Below are 24,594 nucleotides of genomic sequence, written 5' to 3' on the forward strand. Positions count from 1 at the left end.
AATAGATGAATGGATTAAAAAAATGTGGCATTTATACACAATGGAGTATTACTCAGCACTAAAAAATGACAAAATCATGGAATTTGCAGGGAAATGGATGGCATTAGAGCAGATTATGCTAAGTGAAGCTAGCCAATCCCTAAAAAACAAATGCCAAATGTCTTCTTTGATATAAGGAGAGCAGCTAAAAACAGAGCAGGGAGGAAGAGCATGAGAAAAAGATTAACATTAAACAGGGACGAGAGGTAGGAGGGAAAGGGAGAGAGAAGGGAAATTGCATGGAAATGGAAGGAGACCCTCATTGTTATACAAAATTACATATAAGAGGATGTGAAGGGAAAGGGAAAAAATCAAGGGAGAGAAATGAATTACAGTAGATGGGGTAGAGAGAGAAGATGGGAGGGGAGGGGAGTGGGGATAGTAGAGGATAGGAAAGATAGCAGAATACAACAGTCGCTAGTATGGCAATATGTAAAAACGTGGATGTGTAACCGATGTGATTCTGCAATCTGTATATGGGGTAAAAATGGGAGTTCATAACCCACTTGAATCAAATGTATGAAATATGATATGTCAAGAGCTTTGTAATGTTTTGAACAACCAATAAAAAAAATAAAATACACCCACAGCATTTTTTCATAATAAGGGGCTATTTAGCAATAGAAAGGACTACTGTAGCCTTACCTGACAGGAAGGAAGCTGTAACCTTCTCTTGCTTTCCTCTCTCAAGAGCGAAAAAGGGATCATAGCCCCAATGACAGGGGCCCACTAAGAGACTGAAACTTAATCACAGGGTTATAGATTGTTTTTCCTTCATTATTGTAGTTGGATATTTTAACACATCTCTTTCAATAATTGATAGATAAAGCAGGCAAAAAATCAGTAAGGATATAGATGAACTGAGCAGTGCCATCAATCAACTTGGTTGATATTGATGTTTACATATATTTCATCTAACAACAACAGAATGTACTTTTCTTTTTTAAAATATCTTTATACTATTTTTATGTGGTGCTGAGGATTGAATCCAGGGCCTTGCACGTGCTACCACTGAGCCACAATCCCAGTCCCCAGAATGTACATTTTTCTCAAGCTCACATGGAATAGCCACCTAGATAAGGTGAATAAACTGAATGAATAGAAATCATGCAAAGTATATTCATATGTTCTCCAAACACAATAGAGTTAAAGTAGAGATTAAAAACAGAAATATAGGGCTGGGGCTGTGGTTCAGAGGTAGAGCACTCACCTAGCATGCATGAGGCACTGGGTTTGATCCTCAGCACCACATAAAGACACTGTGTCCACTTATAACTAATATATATATATATATAAAACACAGAAATATAGCTGGAAATACCTAAGTATTAAACAACACACTGATAAATAAGCCATGGGTCAAAGTAGACTTTTTGTTCGTTTGCTTTGTGGTGCTAAGGATTGAATCCAGGACATCGTGTATTCTAGGTGTTATCGTTTGGATCTGAAATGTCCCTAAGAGGCTCATGTACTGAAGGGTTGGTCCCCAGTGCAACAACGTTCAGAGGTGGGGCTTTGAGAAAGTACAGAAAGTGCTTGAATCATTAGGGTTCTGACCTCATCAATGAACTAATTCATGGGGAGCTGAATGGACTACTGGGAGGTCGTGGAAACTATAGGCAGTTGGGGCAAGGTTGGAGGAAATAAGTCACTGGGAGTGTACACTCAGGGTTCATAGCTTGTTCCTGACTCTTCTTTATCTGTTCTCAGCTGCCATGAGCTGAGAAGCATTCCTCTGCCACTTTCTCCACAATGTTCTGCTTCACTTTGGGCCGAGAGAAATAGACTTGGCTGACCAAAGACTGAAACCTCTGTGACTGAGAACCAGAATAAACCTTTCTTCCTCTAAGTTGTTTTTCTCATGTATTTGTCACAGTGATAAAAGGCTAACTAACACCCTAGGCAAGTGCTCTATCACAGAGCCACACCTGCAGCACAAAGAAGTCCTGAGAAATTAGAATCTCTGTTATTTTATCATTCACATTTAGGTTTACAATCCGTTGTGAACTGACTTTAAGTATGGTGGAAGGCAGCGATCAAGATATCCTTTTTTTCCCCCAATGCCATGACCTGACTGATTTGGTGATCAAGGTATAATGAACTATTTCTAGATTCAGTCAGTTTATTACTTACATAGACAGGGAAAGAACAAAAGTTCCCCTATGTTCTTTGTTCCATACCTCAAAAAGGACACAACAAAACAAAAGGGACCACATACTGCAATGCAATTTGTGGGATACTCCATTAAAGAGAAGCCAATTCTAAATTGCATCTAAGTGATCTTATATTCTGCACCTTTCTTCTGAGGCAGGCAGAGCAGAGAGTCTCAGACATCATCAGAACCTAGAAAGAAGTGAACTGTCTGTCTCATGATAGCCTCTCAGAGGAGATAGGGAAGCAAATGGGAGATGACACTGGAGAAGCGCCTCACAAGCCCTCTTGTGCTCTGAAAGAATCAGAGGGTGCTCAGCCAGACTCAAGAGTGGCTGTAATTCAAGCCTTTTCTTGTGTGGCTCTGGAGTTGCCTTTTCTCTGCACTATCTAATTGATGTAGCATTTTTATTAAAAACACTAAATTATTCCTCTACTGATGTGTCAATTTTAAAGGCTTTTTTTTTTTTTCTTTTTGTACCAGGATTGAACTCAAGGGCAAACTCGACCACTGAGCCACATCCCCAACCTTATTTTGTATTTTATTTAGAGACAGGGTTTCACTTTGCTTAGTGCATTGCTTTTTGCTGAGGCTGGCTTTGAACTCGCAATTAAAGGCTTTTTGATTCATTAATTGATCAAACTCACAAATTGTAATTAGAATACCATCTAAATAGATAAGAACTATGTCAAATATTTGATTTTTTAAAATATTTATTTTTTAGTTATAGGTGGACACGATGTCTTTCTTTATTTTATATTTATGTGGTGCTGAGGATCGAACCCAGTGCTTCAAGCATGATAGGCGAGCACTCTACCTCTGAGCCACACACACCCCAGCTCCAAATGTTTGATTTTTTTTTTTTTTTTGCTTTTTTTTACAGCAGGGAAAAAAGCATTGTCTTCAGAGTCACATAGATCTGGTTTTAGCAAATCAAACAAGTTTTATTACTGGCTAGCCACGTGATTACTGATAAGATCTCAGAACATTCTTGTCTTTGGGCAACTATAACTAAATATCATAAACTTCATAAAATGTAGTTATAACTAAATGTCATAAACTGGGTGGCTTGTAAACAACAGAAATTTATTTCTCACACTTCTAGACTTGGAAGTCTGAGATCAAGATGCCAGAAGATTTGTTGTCTGGATAGGGTGCATTCTATGGTTCATAGATGGCCATCTTCTTGCTGTGCCACATGTGGGTTGTGCCACACGTGGCAGAAGGGGCGAGGGCACTCTCTGGAACTTCTGTTAATAAGGCATGAATCTAACCAGGCACAGTTGTGCACGCCTATAATCCCAGCAATTATAGGCGTGAGGCTGGAGGATGGGGAGTTCAAAGCCAGCCTCAGCAATAGTGAGGCACTAAGCAACTCAGTGAGACCCTGTCTCCAAATAAAATATAAAATAGGACTGGGGATGTGACTCAGTGTTCAAGTACCCCTGAGTTCAATCCCTGGTACCCCCGTGCCTAGCCAAAGAAAGGGCACTAAGTGTACTCATGAGGGTTATACCCTCCTGACCCAATCACCTCCCAAAGTCCTACCTCCAATTACTCTCTTATTGGGGGTTAGGTTTCAACATACGAATTTTGGGAAATGCAAGCATCCAGTCTACAACAACTTATTTTCTTTTCTGTAAAATGGAAGTAATATCTATCTCTTGCCATTATGAAATGTGATGCTGTATGTAAGTGGTACCCAGCATGGTGCATTTTTTGTAACGCATGTTCAGAAAACATCCAGTGGTAATCATCAAAATACATCTTATCAAGGATTGATAACTTGTTAGGGATCCTAGTTTTCATAAGTACATAGATGGAAGTTTTATTTTCAAAAGAAAACTTCAGGTGCTTGTTATGGAATATAATCTGAAATTCTCTGATGCCTAATATTTATTAAATATCTGTTGGGTAAAATAAGGTTCATGGGCTATTTCCTGAGGATGCGCAAGTCATCTCTCTCTCCATGTCTTAGGTTAGGATGCCTGGGAAACAGACTCTGAGATGAAAATTTGTATGCAGGGAGTTTATTGAAAGGAATACCCTGGGAATCAACATGTGTGAGCATGAGGAAATAAGAATAAATAGAAAAGTTTAATTGTGAATAAATTTTTCCTTTGGATTCATCAGATGATCAGATAGTTACAAAACAGGACACTGTGATTTTGGCTTCAATTATTTAATTCATTCAAATATTTCTCTTTTTTTAATATTTACTTTTTGGTTGTAGGTAGTGGATACAATATCTTTATTTCATTTCTATATGGTGCTGAGGATCGAACCCAGTGCCTCATTCGTGCTAGGTTAGCACTCTACCACTGAGCCACAACCCCAGCCCCATTCAAATATTTCTTAAGTACTTGCTGTGCACTTTGTGCTGGGTTCTGGAAATGGTGAACAGAATAGGCTCAGTTCTTGACATCATGGAGCTTATAGTCTAATAAAGAGAGACAGACACTAGAAGAATTACTTACACTATGATGTTTAATAAGTTACTAATTAAAATACAAAAGTTACTAGCTAAATTATGTATTTAAAAAATCAAGAATAATAGGTGATAGAGGAAAGAAACTAGCCCTAACAGGTATTTAAGAAATAATATAACACTCTGTTATTTAGTGAAGAAACTGATCAGTGGAGCAGGAGAATTTGGCCTAACTATGTAGGTAGCATATGAAAAAAGGAGTTTTGGAACAGGATAAAAAATGGCTTATTTGATAAACTAATGAGAGAATTTCTTTAAGACAATTGGCTGGTTATTTGTAAAAATTAAATTTTGATATGAATTTATATTTTACACCAAAAGAAATTCTAAATACATTCACTATTAAAAACATATGTTAAATCACAAAGGCATGGGACAAAAATGTAGTAGTTTTTTTTTTTTCCATCCTGGGGATTGAACCCAGAGATGCTTTACCACTGAGCTACATCCCCCCTTTTTAAATATATATACCTTTATTTTATTTTTTAGGTTTTTTTCTGTGATGCTGGGGATCAAACCCAGTGCCTCACATGTGTTAAGCAAGAGCTCTACATCTGAGCCACAACCCCAGCCCTCCCTAGTCCTTTGTATTTTTGATTTTGAGACAGGGTCTCGCTGAGTTGCTGAGGGGCCAAGGCTGACCTGGAATTTATGATCCTCCCATCTTAATCTCTCAAGTCACTGGGATTATAAGTGTTCTTTTTCTTTTCTTTTCTTTTCTTTTGTGGTGCTGGGGATTAAACCCAGGGCCTTGTGCATGTGAGGCAAGCACCTAACAACTGAGCTATATCCCAAACCCCTAAAGGTGTTCTTTTTCTGACATTACTGTTTCTTTCTTTATGTTTTTATTACTGTATTATAGTCATACATAACATTGGGGTTTATTCTGACATAATCATACATGCATGGACTATAATTTGCTCCACTTCAGTCCCCAGTACTTTTTCCCTCTCCTCGTATCTCCCTGTTTCCCTTCCTCTACTCTGCTAGTCTTCTTTCTACTTATTTATATATTTTTTTAAAATTAGTACTTTATAGATATACACAAAAGTGAAATTCACTGTGGTATATTCATATATGTACATAGCATAATTTGGTCAATTTCATTCTATCCTTTCTACCCTTCTTCCTTTTGCTGACCCTCCACCCTTCCCTCAATCTCCTTCCTTAGCTCCACTGATCTACCTTCTTTCCCTGATTTCTATAAACATGATGTGCCTGTATCACTGTGGTATGCTGATTTTAGTTCTTTTGGATAAATGCCAAGGACTGGGATAGCTGAGTCACATAGTGTTTCTATTCCTAGTCTTTCTGAGGAATCTCCATACTGCTTTCCAGAGTGGATGTACTAATTTGCATTTGCACCAAAAATGTATGAATACACCTTTTTCCTCACAACCTTTCCTGCATTTATTATAGTTTGTATTCTGATGACTGCCATTCTAACAAGAGTGAGATAAAAATCTCAGTGTAGTTTTTATTTGCATTTTCCCAATTGCTAATGGGGTGTTGAACATTTTTTCATATATTTGTTGGTCCTTTGTGTTTCTTCTTTTGAGAGGTGCCCATTTAGAACTTTTGCCCATTTGTTAATTGGGGTTATTTATACCTACTCAATGCAATCCCCACCAAAATACCAATGACATTCTTCATAGAACTAGAAACAGCAGTCCTAAAATTTATTTGGAAGTCTAAAAGACCCAGAATAGCTAAAGTAATCCTGAGCAAGAAGAATGATGCTGGTGGCATCACAATACTGAATTTCAAATTATATTATAGTGCAATAGTAACAAAACCAGCATGATATTGGTATCAAAACAGACTGATGAATTAAAATATAAGACATAGAGACAAATTCATATAGATACAGTCATCTGATACCTGACAAAAGTGTCAAAAACATACAGAGGAAAAAAGAGAGCCTTTTTAGCTAATGGTGCTGGGAAAACTAGATATCCACATATGGATGAATGAACTCGATCCCTATCTTTCACCCTGCACAAAAGACCTAGGAATTAGTCCAGAAATTTAGCAACTGCTGGGAGAAAATATAGGCTCAACACTTCAACATCCTGACCCAGGGACAAACTTGCTTAACAAGACCCCTAAATCATGAGATATAAGACCAAGAATCAATAAGTGGGATGGCATCAAATTAAAAAGCTTCTGCACAGCAAAGGAAACAATTAAGAGCATGAAAAGAGAGCCTGCAGAATGGGAGAAATTTGCCAGCTGCTTCTCCAGAAGGGATTGTTAGCCAGAATATATAGAGAACTCAAAAAGCTTAACACCAAAACCAAAACAAAACCAAGAAACACAGACACACAAAACAAAAAAACAAAAACAAAACCGAAAAATAGCCCCCAAATAACCAGGCTTAGAATTTTTAAAAATAATTTTTTTATGAATTGGAATGAAGAAAGCTTTTTAATGCAACATCCCAAATCTAAAACCACAATGTAAAAGATTGTTAGCTCTAACTACCTATCAGTACTGTACTGTAAAAAAATACCATAATGGCTGTACTGTAAAAAAAATACCATAAACAAAGTCAAGAGAAAAACGGATCAGTTCAGAAAAATAGATTTGTACAAGAGTGACAATGGCTAATTTTTCTTAGTATATAAAAACCTCTTAAAAATTAATAAAGAAAATATCTACTGAGACCACACCCTCAGGAAATACACATGTTGATCAAAGGAAAAGAAATGCAAATGACTTTTAAAATTATGAAAACCAAATGAAACATTATTTCATGTATTGACTGAGTAAATGTTGACTGAATAAAACAATAACAATGCCAAATTTTGTGACTAATCTGCAAGCTGGAGGCCCAGAAAACTGGTGATTTAGCTATAGTCCAAATGTGAAGGGTAGAGAAACAATAATGCTGGTGGGTAAGTCTCAGTTCCAGGGCAGGAGGAGACTAATATTCTAGCTTAGACAGTAAGGCAGAGAGCAGATTCTTCCTTTCTCCGTCTTTTTTGTTTCACTCAGGCCCTTGTGAATTGGATGATGCCCACCCATACTAGGAGGGTTGTATTCTTTACTCAGTTTACTGATTCAAATGTCATTCTTATCCAGAAACATCTTCACAGACACACTCGTAAATAATGTTTAACCAAATATTTGTCCCCCATAACCAGACAATTTGACAACACATAAAACTAGCCTTTACAAATATGAATTAGTAAAAATAGGATCAGAAGGTCAAATATACATCTTATTAGAGTTCCAGGTGAGAAAAATAGAAGGGGAGAGACACGTTATTCAAAGAGATTCTGCCAAATAATTTTCTAGAATTGATGAAGACATAAATCTTTAGATTCAGGAGACACAGTGAATCCCAAACAGAATTTTCAAAAAGAAATTCACTTAGATGTGTCTTGGTACAACTGTATAACACTAAAGACAAAAAGAAATTTCCATCATCAAGACAAGGGAAAAGATAATTTACTTACAGAGGGTATGACGATTACAATGAGAGCAAACTTTTTGTTAGTTACATGAGAACTAAAAATCAGTGGTATGATATATTCTAAGTGGTGAAAGAAAATAACCACCAATCTCAATTATGCTATTATCACATAAATCTACTTCCTGATAAATGAAAACAGAGAATTTTACCTTCAATAGATTTTAACTCAAGTATTCCAGGTGAAATACAGTATTGTGTACAAGAGCACAGAATATGCACCAGACCATTAGGGCTTGAATCCCAGTCTTGTGATCTATCTGTCTTAATAATGTATCTTACAATGTACCTGTGTAAACTTGAACAAATTACTAAAATCTCTTAAGCCTTAAATCACTCATGATAAGAAAGATTCTTACAACAGTCCTGAACAAATAGCAGGTAGCTAGTAAACATTTTTGTTTAGAGGGAAGTTGACATGCTAATTACCTTTAGACATTAAACAAGGGCATGAGTTAATTTTAAGGATGATTAGCAAAAATACAGAGAGATTATACCATTCTCATCACAGGGAAAGACTGGAAAGATTCTTAGTTAATCCAAAATGAGACAGCAAAAGTAATAAAAAAAAGAAGTTTATAAAAATAGAGCATCTTGTAAGTACAAAATATGGTGGTAGACATTTTTGTAATAAGAAGAGATATTAAAATATGTGAATTTGCTGGATGTGGTGACACATGTCTGTAATTCCAAGTACTCAGGAAGCTGAGACAAGAGGATTGTAAGTTTGAGGCCAGCCCTGGCAACTTAGTGAGACCCTGTATCAAAGAAGAAAAAAAAAAGAAGGTCTGAGGATATAGCTCAGTAGTAGGTAGAGTGTCCCTGGTTCAGTCCTCAGTACTCTTCCCACCAGTGAATTTGTCTACTTGTATAAAAAAACTATGGGAAGGGTAAGTAAGAAATTAAAGAAGTTGATGAAAGGGATTCTCAAGCACACATAAAAGGTTGTGGAAAATTGAATAGTAAGCAATTTTTCACAAAATTCAAAGAATTAGTAATATATGGATCACATTTGTTGACCAAAATGCACTTAAGTTAGAAACCAGTAGAACCAACCAAAAGGAAAAGAAAGGTGTGGAGGGGTCTCATGAAAAGCAAAGGGAGATCAGTAGAATAGAGGAAAGGGACCAGGGAATGGCAGGCTGGAAGGGAGTGGGGAAGTGCTGGGAAGGATATTGATCAAATTATATTGTTATATTGTGTGCAGGTACTAATGTGTAATAACAAATCCCATCATAATGTACAAATATAATGTACCAATAAAAATGTGAAAAAAAATTGGACTGGCCATTATAATTCAGTGGTAGAGTACTTGCTAGCATTCATGAGGCCCTGGGTTCCATCCTCAGCACCATACAGAAACAAAACAAAACAAAACAAAACCCAACCCTACCTATTTGTTGGCAGAGTATAAACTGGTCCAGGAGCTTTGGGGAAATGTTTGACCATACCAACTAAACTGCATACACAAATAACCTATGACCCAATAATTTCTTTCCTGTAATGGAAATGCATGCCTGTGTTTAACAGGAAATAAATACTGGAATTTTCACAATAATCCAAACTGGAAACTACCCAAATGTTCATTAACAATAGAATAAGGAAATTGTGGTATATTCATTCAATAAACTATCTATAGGAATGACAATTCACAAACTATGTTTCCATGCAACCATATGAAAGAATCTCACAAATAGAAGGTCAAGTGAAAGAAGCCAGACAAAACAGCTTTCATACTGTATGATTCCTCTTATATTAAATACAAAAGCATGTAGATCTATGCTATTGGACATCAAAATAGTGTTTACTCTTGGGGAAGGGTAGAGATTGGAAGAAAGTGTACAGATAGCTTCAGAGGGCTGGTAAAATTCTGCCTTTTGATCTTGTTGGTGACATGGTTGCATTTAGTTTGTGAAAATTCATCGATGATATGTTCTTTGTGTATACATGTTATTCTTTGATGAAAAGTTAAAATTAAACCCATTTAAGGTTTATGTAGTGCTTAAAAATATTCTAATAAGAATTTATGAGGGGCTGGGGATGTTGCTCAAGTGGTAGCGTGCTCGCCTGGCATGCGTGCGGCTCTGGTTCGATCCTCAGCACCACATACAAACAAAGATGTTGTGTCCGCCGATAACTAAAAAAGAATTTATGAATAAGAGTATTGTCAAAGTGGGGAATTTGTAAATGCTCAGAGTTACCCACAAAGAAAGTACTCAGTCAAAACTTGTGAAAGTGGCCTGGGGTTGTGGCTCTGGGTAGAGTGCTTGCCCAGCATGTGTGAGGCACTGGGTTTGATTCTCAGCACTTCATATAAATAAATGAATAAAATAAAGGTCCATCAACATGTAAAACAAAACAAACAAACAAAAAACTTGTGAAATGTGACAAAAGCATAGGGAAATTTCTTTTCTCTCTTTCTTTTTTGTGGTGCTGGAGAGCAAACCCTGAGACTCTACCATAGAACTACATCCCTAGACTGAAATTTCTATTTTTGAATGTTTACATTAGAAAAGCAGGAAGGCTGAAAATTAATGAGCTAAGCATACAAATTAAGTTAGAAAAAGAAATTGGCAGAATAGACCCAAAGAAAATGGAAGGAAAGAAATAAGGATCAAAGCAGGCATTAATGAAATAGATAAAATAGAGAAGATCAACAAAGCTATAAGTTGGTTCTTTGGAAAGACTAATAAAATAGGCAAACCTTTGGCAAGAGTGTTTATGAGAAAAGAAGCAAAATAAATAATATTAGTAATGAAAAAACACATCAGCAGAAATTAAAAAGATTACAAAACTATGCCAATAAACTGTATGCCAATAAATTTGAAAACATAGATTAAGTAAGCAATTTCCTAGATAAGTATCACTTGCCAATATGGAATCAAGAAGCAATAGAAAGCCTGAAGAGTACTTAAGAAATGGTATCAATAACTGGGCTTGACTGGGTGGGGTGTTGCAGGCCTGTAATCCCAGCGGCTCAGGAGGCTGAGGCAGGAGGATTGTGAGTTCAAAGCCAGCCTCAGCAAAAGTGAGGCACTAAGCAATTCAGTGAGACCCTGTTTTTAAATAAAATACAAAATAGGCCTAGGGATGTGGCTCAGTGGCTGGTGCCCCTGAGTTCAATCCCTAGTCAAAAAAAAAAAAAAAAAAAAAAAGCTGAGCATGGTAGCACAAGCCTATAATTCCAATGACTTGGGAAGCCAAAATGGGAATTGGAGAAATGTCACATCGCATGACTAAACTGGTCAGGGTCACACCAAGTGAATTTGGGGAATAAATAAAGACACAGACACAGAAAGTACCTTATCTTTGGGTTCAGTGATTGCTCCTTAGCTGTAGCTCCCACAAGGGGGCAAGGCAGGCAAGAAAGAGAGTGAGGAGAACGTGCTGAACACTTTTATTGGGGAGAAAACTTTCAAATGAGGCAAGGGGTCAGGTTTCAGGAGGTTGAGTCTAGCTTTGTGATGTTTTGCTGTCAGCAGGTTGACTGACATCTAGGAAGGCCAGGCCCATCTCATGTACTGTGTGGGGATCATAGGCAGAGCGATGGAAAAGATGCTTACATTGCCCACCCAAACAGAGGGGCAACGTTGGTTCAGTCCACTTTGTGTGCCCAATGCTCATAGTTCACACACACACACACACACACACACACACACACAGCCCACGGCTGGCTTGCCACATCTCCACATTCTCATCTTTTAAAAGCTAAGGGGTGCTGAGTTCCTATGTGGCAGCTCGGGATAGAGACTAGCTCAGCAACTTAGGCCCTAAACAACAGTCTCATAAAAGAAATTTTTTTTTAAAATATTTTTTTAAGAGAGAGAGAGAGAGAGAATTTTGACATTCATTTTTTAGTTTTCGGCAGACACAACATCTTTGTTTGTATGTGGTGCTGAGGATCGAACCTGGGCCGCACGCATGCCAGGCGAGCGCGCTACCACTTGAGCCATATCCCCAGCCCAACTTTTTTTTTTTTTTTTAAAAGGGCTGTTGATGAGACTCAGTGTTTAAGCACCCCTGGGTTCATTCCATGACATCAAACAAACAAACAAACAAAACCCCCAAAATAAAAACAAAACCCCCAACCAAAAAATAATCCAGGAGATGTTGGACTATATATACAGATAATAAAAGTTATTATATATATATATATATATATATATATATATATATATAGAGAGAGAGAGAGAGAGAGAGAGAGAGAGAGAGAGAGAGAAAGAGTAAAAGTGATCAGTAGATCAACAGCTTTGGTAAAGTTTGTTATTTTAAAAATATAGCTAAAACCAAATTAAGAAGAGAAACTGTAATACTCCATAATTAAGTCTAGATAGAATCAATGTGATAGGAGTTAAAGGGAGTGAAGAGTAAGAGATGGGAAAGTGTATTACATTTATTTTTATTTATGAGGAGAAATGGATCAGTAGATTAATTTTTAAAGGGGCTAAAAAATAGAAATCCAAGGGGGAAGGGATGACAACCCCCAAACAACAAATTCAGGTGGTAGAAAATCCAAATATCTCAATACTAACAATAAATATAAATTGAGTACGCTTACAGTGAAAAGACAAAGTGAGATTGTATTTTTTAAAATCCAGACATACTATTTTTAAGGGATACATATTATTAAGAAATTATGCATAAATAAATGAATATATAAATCCATCATTAGTATAAGAAATTTTAAGCAATCACTCTTCATTATTGCTAACAGACAAAAAGCAACAGATATAGAAAAACTGCTCAGTAGGATTAATAAGCAACCTAATGCAAATGAGTTCTATGTGCAACAATTAGAGGATTTATATTTTTATCAAGCACTTTTGGAATATTTTAATTTTTTTCTCTCTCTTTTTTTGCAATGTTGAAGTTTGAACCAGGGCCTCATGCATGCTAGTCAAGACTATACCACTGATGTTACATCTCTAGTCCAATATCTTCAAAAATTATTCATGCACTAGGCCATTAAGAAAGCCCCAATAGGGGCTGGGGATACAGCTTAATTGGTAGAGCACTTGCCTTGCATGAATAAGGCCCTGAGTTTGATCCCCAGCACCACACACACACACAAAATAGGCTAGGGGAGGTGGCTCAGTGGTTGAGTGCCCCTGAGTTCAATCCCTAGTACAAAAAGATAAAGAAAGCCCCAACAAATTTCAAATACAAATTATCATATGCAACATTATGTCTGACCTTAATGCAAATAGGTTAGAAGCTGGTTACAAAAACAAAAAATTTAACCCTCTGCATATTTCAAAATCTATAAAACACTTTTTTTAACATTTTATAACCAAAAAAATTCATAATTTAAAAAAATACAAATAACAAAAACTTCCTAGAACTGGTGCCTCAGAAAAATCTGTGAAATGCAAAAAAAAAAAAAAAAACAAAAAAAAAAAAACAAAAAACAAAAAGCTTTTAGGAAATTTAACAAAATCTTGAAAATTAATGAGGTAAATACTCATTTTAAGGTATTGACAAAAGAATGGAACAATACATCAAAAGAAAATAGAAGGATGACTACAAAGTGAAATAGAAAACAAAGATTCTATAGAGACCAACAAAGACAAAAGTTGTTTTTCTAAACGACTAACAATATAAATAAACCACTGACAAGAATTATCAAGAGAATGAAGAAGATACAACTAATTCTCTGAATAAAAGGGGAATTTAACCAAGACAAAGAACAGATTAAAACATAAGATTTATAATCCCATCGACTCAGGTGGCTGAGGCAGGAGGAATGCAAGTTTGAAGCCAGTGTGTAATTTAGTGTGACTCTGTCTCAAAATAAAAATAAACTGAATTGGGAACATAGTTCAGTAGTAAAGCACCCCTGGGGTCAATCACCAAATTGTCAGTGCCAAGAAAAGAGTGGGACAATAGAGAAGAGGAAAGACAGAAGAAAGAAACAAGCACTCTTAAGAGAACCCTATCAAATACTCAATGCCAATGATTTTGTAAATGTTGAAAAGAACAAAACTTCAGAAAAATATAATTAGAAGAGTTAACTCAAAGAGTCTTAAACTATTGCCATAATTAATATAATTGAAACAATGTCTAAAATCTTCCTATAGAAACAAGTAACCTGATATTTAAAAATCAACAAAAGGGGGCTGAGCTACAGCACAGTGGTAGAACACTTGTCTAGCATGTGTGAGGCACTGGGTTTGATTCTCAGCACCACATATAAATAAAATAAAGATCTATCAATAACTAAGAAAGGAGAAAACTTAAAAAAAATTTTTTTAAAGTTATAAATTAAGACCTGAACAGAAACTTTTCAAAAGACAGAAATAACCAAAAGGTATAAGGAAAAGGGGTCAACATTCCTAAGAATCATGGAAATACAAGTTAAAATCACACTATCATTTTATACTTTCTACTTCTATTATCAAAAGGATGAAAGATACCTATTGATGAGGATATGAAGATAAGGTAACCATTGTACATTGTTGGTGGGGGTATAAATCAGTATAGCCAGTATACAAACAGTATGGAGGCTCCTCAAAAAAATTAAGAATAGAACTTCTAGATGATCTAATAATCCCACTACTGGGAAGAAAAGGAAATCAGCATGTCAAAGAGATTTGTACACTCCCATATTCACTGTAGCCTTATTCACAATAGTCTAGGTAAGAAATCAACCTATATTTTCATCAAGGGATGAATGGATAAAGAAAATGTGATATGTGTAGCCGCACACATATTCTCTCACTCTCACACACAAACACACACATACACAAAGGAATATCATTCAGCCTTAAAAAAGAAGGAAGTAATTTATGACAACATGGATAAGCCTGAAAGACATGTTAAGTGAAATAAGCCAGGAACAGTATGTCAGAGACAACTGATCTCACTTATATGTGGAATCTAAAAAAGTCAAACTCATAGAAAAAGAGAGTAGATTGGTGCTGAGGTAAGGCAGGGATATGAAACATCAGTTACTTCAGAGGAATACGTTCAAGAACTCTGTTGTACAACATGATGACTACACATAGCAATTTATTATAAACTTGGAAACGTCTTAAAGAGTAGGTTTTGTGTTCTCACTATACAAAATTCAATAGGTTAGAGGGTATAGTCCATTCTTGATGTTGTTGCAAAATATCATAGACTGAGTAATTTATAAACAACAAAACTTTATTTCTCACAGTTCTGGAGGTTGAGAAGTCCAAGATCAAGCTGCCAACAGATCAAGTGTCTGATGAGGTTTTCTGTCGGTTCCCAAGATGGTGCCTTGTTGCTGTGTCCTTACATGGCAGAAAAAGCAAAAGGTGAAATCACTGTTCTCAAGTGCAGAAGAGATGGAAGGGCCAGGCAGCTCCCTGGAGCCTCTTTTATAAGGACATTAATCTCGTTCATAAGGATGGATTCTTCATGACTTAATCACTTGTCCCCACAAGTTTCATGTGTTAAAAGACATGGTCCGCAGTGGGAGGCCATAGACATGGGGCCTAAAGGGAGTTTTTCTGCCTATTGGAGGCATGCCTTTGAAGGAGGCTATGGGCCTTGGTCTCTTCCCCTCTCTTTCTTGCTTTCCAACCATCAGGTTTTTGCTCTACCACACCCTCCACTGTCATGATGTGCTGCCTCACCACAGACCCAAAAGCAATGAAGCCAACTCATAATGGACTGAAACCTCCCAAACTGTGAACTAAAATGAATCTTTTCTGTTTATAAGCTGATCAACTCAGCTGTTTTTTCTATAGTAACAGAAAGCTGGCTAATGCACCACTTCTTAATACCACTACCTTAGGTTTAAATTTCAACATATGCATTGTGTAACAAATAGCAGAAATAGTACTATGTAAGGTAAAAAATAGATTAGCTTGATTTAGCCATTCTACAATGTATGTATATATTGTACATATATTGTACAATATAATAGACATGTATAATTTTTGTCAATTAAAAAAATCTTCCCACCGAGAAAACATTGTTGGCTTTGTAGAAAAGTTCTAAGAAATTTTTAAACAGATAAACTCTAATAATTATTTTAATTAAGAGAGAATGCTGCCCAATATTCAGAACAAACCCAGGATTAATACGTTATGAGAATGAAAATTTATAGGCCCATTTCGTTAGTGAATATAAACATAATAATCTTTAAAAATAGCAAACTGAATTCAATGTTGTATGACAAGACAATACATAGCAATCCAGTTAGATTTATCCCAGATATGCAAGGATGATTTAATATTAGAAAACTCATATAAAGAATTCACAATTATAAATTAAAAGAGAAAAATTAATGTGATAATCTCAAAGTTTATAGCAAAAGCATTTATAATTAAAAACAAACATTTAGAAAATAGAGATGGAAGGGAGCTTTTTAATTTTGATTAAAAACATCAAAAAACAAAGCCAAAACATCATCTTAAATGGGGAAACATTAGAAGTGGTGTCTTTAAAATCAGAACTGGCACATTATCACCACTTGTATTTAACATTGGTTTGGGGGCCCAAGACACTGTTAGAAGACAGGAAAGAGGCACTGGAGGCATAAAGATTGACTTCAACTAGTAGCATGTGGCAGAACTGCTTTTATGGAACTCCTAAGCCCGACCTTAAGGAAACAGACTATTTCTATTTCCTGCTTCTAAGAGTTCAAACACTATATGAAATGGTCACCTTCCTTGATGGAGAGAACCCAAGGAGAGATCATGTGAAGAAGTTACTCAGAGAGGGAGAGGTCCTGATATTGTAGGTATTGAGGACTTCCCTCAAGAGCCAAGGATCTACAAGTATGACCCAGGGGGTTGTTTCAGTCAGCTCCCAGCTATTGGAGTCATCCTGACTGAACTCCAGATGTGTGAATAAAGATGCCATCTTCAGCATTTCAGCTCCAGCAGATATCATATAGATCTGCTATCCCTGCTGGGCCCTGTCCAAAAACTAACTCATAGATTATGAGCAAGGTAAAATGGTGATTGTTTTAAGCCACTAAGTTTTGAGGTAGTCAGATAGTCATGTAGTGGTAGGTGTTTGAGACACCAGGTGTCTAACTTCATACATTGTTCTCTTAAGCTCTGTGATGTACAGTAAGGGTATGGTGTTTATATATATGCTTGAGGCCTTTTATCTGTGCCCTTGCTATAGAAGAGTTTTCATGTAGATGGCAATCTGTATGTATGATATGAATTGTGTCAGATAGATGCCAAGATGACATCCAATGACTCCTGTCTCCTAGTGTTCACACCCTGGGTAATCCCTTCCCCTGAGTGTGGGGCAGAATTGTGACTGCTTCTAACACATATATAAAAACACGATGGATTAGGTTCTATCATGTTGTAAAGGTGATAGGGTATCACTTGGGTGGTTATGTTACATTGTGTAGGACGACATTTTAGCAGACTGGGATTAGAGACTGTCTTGCTAAATGAACATACTGCCCTATTAAGAAAGCTTACATAGCAAAGAACTCCAGGCAGCCTCTAAATCCTGAGGGAGTCCTCCAGCCAATTTCCAGCAAAAAGGCAAGTTCATCATAAGCAATCCTAAGGAAATGAAGTCTGCTAACAACCTGAAAAGCTTGGAGGTGGATTCTTTCCTCAGTTGAGCCTCCAGATGAGAATGCTGCCCTGTTGAACCCTGAGCAAAGGATTCAGACAGACTGTGCCAGGACTCCTGACCTGTGGAAACTGCAAGATAATAAATGTATGTAGTTTTAATCCATGAAATTTGTGATAATTTGATGTAGTAGTAGAATACAAGTGCAGGAAAATTGGTATTTGGGTTAATGTATCATCTATGTGTCCAGCAGGGAAGAATACTGCTAAGCAAACAAAAGTGGTTGCATTCAAACTTCACATCTCACTTACACAGAATTTAGCTGGTGGCCAACAATGTATTTCTTGATTGACTCTGGGTTGAAGAAACCCATGAAAATAAATGCAGACTTGTGGCAATAGGTTGAAATTTTGAATTGAAGTTTTGGTGAGTTTCTGGCATAATGTTAAAAATTCTGAAGGTTGATAAATGAAAAAAAAAATTTATGTGCTTCATGTATATAGTTGAGTAAAGCACTTTCATGGATCTTTCCATTTTGGGTGGCTTACTTCTTTCTGATTCTGGTTCCCATAACCATAAAGGCTTTTTATATTCCATGCAGAACTCTGAAACTTCTCTGGTTTTCATTTGGAAAAACAAAATCTATGAACATCAGCATTTGTGAGTTTTTACTTGGGGTGTGGGGAGAGGGGAAATACGCTATCACTGAAGGTTTAGCGAGAATTAAAGTGGGAGATCATAATATGTGAAAAGCAGTGACTGAGATTGGGGTTCTCTGATGATCTCATGGCTGTGGTGTGCCTAGTGCCCGGGAAAGTTTCTGTGCAAGGGCAAAGCCCTGCCTGAGGAGACTCTGTGCAAGAGTCTTCACAGATTCGACCTTGATCTCAGGCACATAGCTTCCAGGGATAGAGGAATTCTCATGCTAGACAACCTCAATATTTCACCATCTCTATGACTCCTGAGCCTGCCCCCTTAACAGTAACTTTAAACAATGGACCTCCTTGAGCCCTACACAAAGCTCCTAACATTGCACATTGCAACTGTGGAAAAGCTGCACAGATGTTTTTAGTTCTGTAACTTTCCTGAGTACAAAAAGTAATACCTGCCATGCTGTTCTGCCATGATATACTATGCCACCACATGCCCAAAGCATGTGGGCCAAACCACCATGGGGATTGGAACCTCTGAAAATATGAGCCAAAATAAACCTTGACTTCTTTTAAGTTGATTAACTCAGGTATTTTGTCACAGTGACAGAAAGGTAACACTGTGATTGAGAATTCTCTTTCTCATGTTTGACACTTCTTTCCCTTGTTTGGATCCACTCAAATTCTTAGTCTCTCTCTGAATTGACTAACTATGAAATTCCATCCAAATAAATATTTTGGATGTGGCAGATTCTTCCACTTGACTATTCAATATTTGTTCACTTTCTTTTCCTTACAACAGAACACAGATGCCTTCGTCCAATTGGGTTGCTATAACAAAATATCTCAGGCTTCATGACCTGAAAGCAACAGAAATGTCTCACAGTCTTGAAGGCCAGGAAGTCTAAGATCAAGGCAACAATAGATTCTATTTCTGGTGGGGACCCACTTCTTAGATGGTGTTATGGTTTGGATTGAGAAATATCCTCTAAAGAGTTCATGTCTTAAAAGCATTATCTCCAGTGCAGGAAAATTCAGAGGTATGACCTTTAGCAATGATGACAACTATAAATCATCAGTGGATTAATTCATTTGATGGATTAATAATTTGAATGGATTATTGGGTGGTGATTGTAGGCAAATGACTGGAGAAAATATGTCATGGTGGGGCATGCGTTGGGGACTATATATTGTCCCTGGCTTTTTGCTGTCTCTCTACAGTCCGGCTGCCATGAGCTGAACTGCTTTCCTACATCACACTCTTCCACCATATGATGTTCTGCCTCACCTCTGGCTCAGAGCAATGGAGTCAGCCAACCAGGAGTTGAACCTCTGAAACTGTGAGCCCCTGATAAATGTATCCTTCTCTAAATTATTGTTATCAGGTATTTTGGTCACGGCCATGAAAAGCTAATACAGATGGGTATCTTTTTGCTATAGTCTCATATGGCAGAAAGTGGGAGGGAGATCTTTTGGTAGCCTCTTTTATAAGGGTGCTAATTTCATTCCCGAGGGCTAATCACCTAATCACCTTCCAGAGATTCCATCTCCTAACATCATCACCTTGGGGGGTATTAGGATTTCAACATATGAATCTTGGAGGGACACCAACATTCCTTAGCAGCAGATAAAAATTTTATTTTTCCTAAGGTTTTCTTTTTCTTGGGGCAGGGTGTGCCGGGGATTGAACTCAGGGGCACTCCACCACTGAGCCACATGCCCAGCCCTATTTTGTATTTTACTTAGAGACAGGGTCTCACAGGGATTACAGGCATGTGCCACTGCTCCTAGCCCCAAGCTTTTCTTATAGCCAGTGAAATATAGATAGCTTAGTGAGGGCTTTTGTGAAAACTATGACTTCCTGATATAAGGGACAGACTCAGCTAGCAATTTCCTTTTGCTCTTTCTCCTTCTTCCTGTGTGGGCAGATACAGTGATTTGTGGGGCAGCAGCTGCCTTGTAACCATGGAGGTGAATGGCAGAGCAGGTGGAAGGCAGGGCAACCTTGAGGGTGCTTTGAGCTGCTGCTTCTCTTGCCCTAGTTATCAACCTCTGGACTTATTGTTATGAGAGAGAACAGAATCTCATATTTAACTATACCATTTTTTATTGGATTTCTGTTATGCAGCTGAATGTCATCCTGGCTGACAATGCTCTTCCTGAAAGGAGTTCCAGTGAGGAGTTTATTTTCTTTGTTTCTTGTGGTTTTCTCTTTTCTGAAAGGCTTATTTTGAACAAGTCAAATAAAACGGGGCCATTGGGCCCCTCCCTTCAGGCCTCCGTCAGCATGGTGACTCAAGAAATACAAATCTGACTTCAAAAAGCAGTGTTGGTGTTATAGGAGATCCCTGGGCATGGGAGAATTGCAGCTCACTGCAAAACATCCTCCAAACCTTTTTACACAGCTTTCTTTCTCCAGTCACACATTAAGCTATCTTTACTTCCTCATCTCTTTTTGCTAATTGCTAACTCCAAACATTTTGCACCTCTCTTTCGTCCTGTTCCTTTTAGTCGAGTCTTTTCTTTAAAAGAAGCTTGATACTGCTACCAATTTTGGAAATCAATCTTTCCTCTTCTCTTTTTCTTCCTCTTTTTTGGTGTGTATGGGGGGGTGTGCTGGAGATTTTGGATAAAGGGAATTTGACCCCTGAGCCACATCTCCAGCCCTATTTTGTATTTTATTTAGAGACGGGGTTTCTCACCAAGTTGCTTAGTGCCTAGCTTTTTCTGAGGCTGGATTTGAACTCGAAATCCTCCTGCTTCAGCCTTCTGAGCTGCTGGGATTACAGGCATGTTCCACTGCGCTGGGCTCTCTTCTCTTTTTCTTAAATTTGTAGTGTTACTTATGGACCCCAGCGACACATCTAAGAATCTATTTGATGTCACAGAATGTCCTCAGAAGGCAATTGAGGGAGAGAGCTGTGAATAGGGATGCTTGAATACTTTCCCACATATATTAGTCAAGTTGTCCAGAGAAACTGAAGAATAGGTGAACGTATATGAAGAATTTATTATAAGGAATGATTCATGTTATTAGGGACACTGAGAAGTCCCAAGTGGGACATAGGCTGGGGAACCGAGAGAGCTGATGGTGTAGTTCCAGTCTGAATGCTCAACACCTAGGAAGAATCTGTGTTTCAGTTTGAATTTATAGGCAGAAAAAAATGATGTCCCAGCCTACAGGCAGTTAGGCAGGAGGAATTCTCTCTTCTTCACTTGAGGGTCATTTTTTTTTTTTTTCTATTTGAGCCTTCAATAGACTGGATGAGGTCCATCCACTTTAGGGAGGGCAATCTGCTTTATTCAATCTACCAAATCAAATGTTACTATTATCCAGAAATACCCTCACAAACACCCAGAATCACATTTAGCCAAAAGTCTGGACACCCCTTAACCCAATCAAGTTAAGATATGAAATTAGACATCACCCCTCATCCCACTTGCTCTTTTCCCCATAATATGGGCCTACTCTCTAGGCTCATCTCTTATCATTTCCCTTCTTTGTCTCTTTCACATGAGGCTATTGGTTCTCATATCCTGGAGTAGACTCTTTGCTACCACTTTCCCTTTAAAACCATCTGTGTGAAGACCACAAAACGTAGATAGAATATTTCTCCTTCTTTAAGTATTCCTTGATTTCCCTCACTAGACAAAATTGCTCTCCCTTTTATCCATCCCCAGCACTTTGTATGACTGTCAATCTTGTAGCTATCACAGATGGCTTATATTCTACTCATGTCTGTGTCTCAAATGTCCATGTTCTGTAAGTGACCCCCCCAAGAGGTGGAAGTGTAGCTGATGTGATGGGAAAGGAGAAGCAATGTCATATCTGCATAGAAATGATAGCAAAAATAATTATTTGGCATGCAAGCATTGATTTTTATTTGAGAAAGACCCTTTAGTTGGACTTAGTTTAAAATTAATGCATTTTAAATATAAATGTTAATAATAATACAAATAGCTAATAGGCAGACACTTTTGCTGCATGCTGTGCAGTATTCTAAGTGCTTTTCATATATCACCTATGTAATCATCAACATTATGAAGTAGGTCCTAATAACCTGTTTTGCAAATAAGGACACTGTGGCAGAGAGGGGAAAGGTAGCACGACAAGGTCATAAAGCTGGTAGGTTTGATCTGGAGTTTGAATCTAGCATAGATGCATAGAACCCACGTTGGCTCTAGGGAGAGGCAGAGGTTGGTGAAGTTCCCAGGAGGAAAGCTGCACATCTGTGTAATCTATTATCCATGTTCCTGGATTCCTCCTAACCCTACGTAACCTTGCCCCCAAAGAAAGATTATTCTCTGCTTCCTTTTTCCCTCCTTTAAAAATACTACTAACTAATATAATGAAAACTTTTCTGGAAGAGCAACACCAAGAGCCACAAGCATTTCCAACCTGGTTTTTGTTATGAGAGTTTCTATCCACGTGTGATTCTCACCAAGTCATTAAGTTGTGGTACCCTTTCTGTCACTCTGCTTTTTTGTTGGTACTGCCAACCTCTGGATTAAGCAATAAAGAGCCAATTGTACATTTCAGAATTATTATACATTTAATCAGGACTTTAAAAAACTGTATAGAGCAACGAAGTTTGTAAATATGTCTATAATTAATGTTATTTTCATTTCACTGAAGTAAAAACACATTTTTTTATATTATCATGAGAGGAATATCTTAATTTTTCTTTTCTAAAAATGAGCAACTTTTCCATTCAGAGTCTCCCTCTCCAATACCAAAAGAAAAATCATTGTAATTTCCTGTTAGAAAAAAATAAAATAGGTGGATTCTAATATATTTAAAACTAAATAACTAAATAATAGGACATTATCCACACTGACATATGTAAATAAATTTAGGCCCTTTAAGTTTTATACATTGCAGTCTAAAAGCTATTAAAATGAAATTTAATTCACTTTTTCACGGGTGTTCTTATAGGAATTATAAAATGTGCTATTGTAGGGATGGACAGAACATTTCTCTTGAAGGAAAATGGTTTTCAGTACTTAAGTAGTTATTGTGTATAAATCATGATAGTTTCAGAGCAAAACCACATTTCTTTCTTCCTTCCTTTCTTTTCTGTGTGTGTGTGTGTGTGCACGCGCGAGCGCACATGTGTACGGGTATGTGTGCACATGTGCACGGGTGTGTATGCTAGGGATCAAATCTGGAGCTTTGCACATGCTAGACAAACATTTGACTGCTGAGTTACATCCCCAGTCTCTACATTTTTTAATAAGCAAATGAGATTAAAAAATAACTTTACCTCTCACAAGCTCTTTGTAAATTTTAAAAATATTGACACATAATAATTGTATATATTTATGGGGTACAATGTGGCATCTCAATACATGTATAATTGCATAATGATCAAATCAAGCAATTAGCATATTCATCAACTCATTTGATGCAAATATTAAGTTCCGGTGGAGCTCTAGGGGAGTTCCTGGAGAGTTAGTATGGGCGGCATGCTGGTGTGGGTTCTAAAAATAAAGTTACTTCCTGCTTGAATCTTCAAGTGGCTCCCGATTTGTGCCCAGCCAGACTGCGGCAAAAATCTACTTCTCTTAACTATTTTCCACAAAGCTCTTTTTGATGAAAAAGCACAAAAGTTGGGCATTTTAATCTAAAAATGTGGAGGTTTTCAAGATGATTCCTTGGTTCCAGATCTTGGTTCACGTGTCTCTGTGGCCAAGAAGCTGAATGTGCTGTGAGAGTTTTGCTTTGTGGGACCATCATAGGCTTTAGTAGCAAGACATCTATTATGAAACAGCTTAGGGAAGGCTTCCAGAGAAAATATGAGAAATCTGCTATGTATTTGGAAATGCCCTTTCCCAGATATGGAAAGGACATTACTTGCAAAACTAAAATATTTTGGAAGAGAAGTCATTGGCCCATAGCCACCTTTTTTCTTTTTTCTTTTTGCTGGGGATGGAATCCAAGGCCTCATGCATGCTAGGCAAACACTCTACCACTCTTTTATACTCTTAATCCCCATAGCCATTTAATTAAGATATTTTAAGAGTCTGTTCTCTGATTGGCATAGAGAATAACTTCTACTTGAACAGTCCGATATTCCAAACTCCACTCCAAACCCCTCTACCTCTTAAAAATCTATTGTGTGACTTGATTTATCAATTTTGATTATTTTAAAAATAAAAAATTAGAGGCCTAGGATTGGAATAAAAGTTTTCTGCGTCCAAATTTATTTTTATTTTATTTTTTTATTGGTTGTTCAAAATATTACAAAGCTCTTGATATCTCATATTACATAAA

Source organism: Callospermophilus lateralis, chromosome 3, assembly GCF_048772815.1.
Source record: "Callospermophilus lateralis isolate mCalLat2 chromosome 3, mCalLat2.hap1, whole genome shotgun sequence".
Taxonomy (NCBI): domain Eukaryota; kingdom Metazoa; phylum Chordata; class Mammalia; order Rodentia; family Sciuridae; genus Callospermophilus; species Callospermophilus lateralis.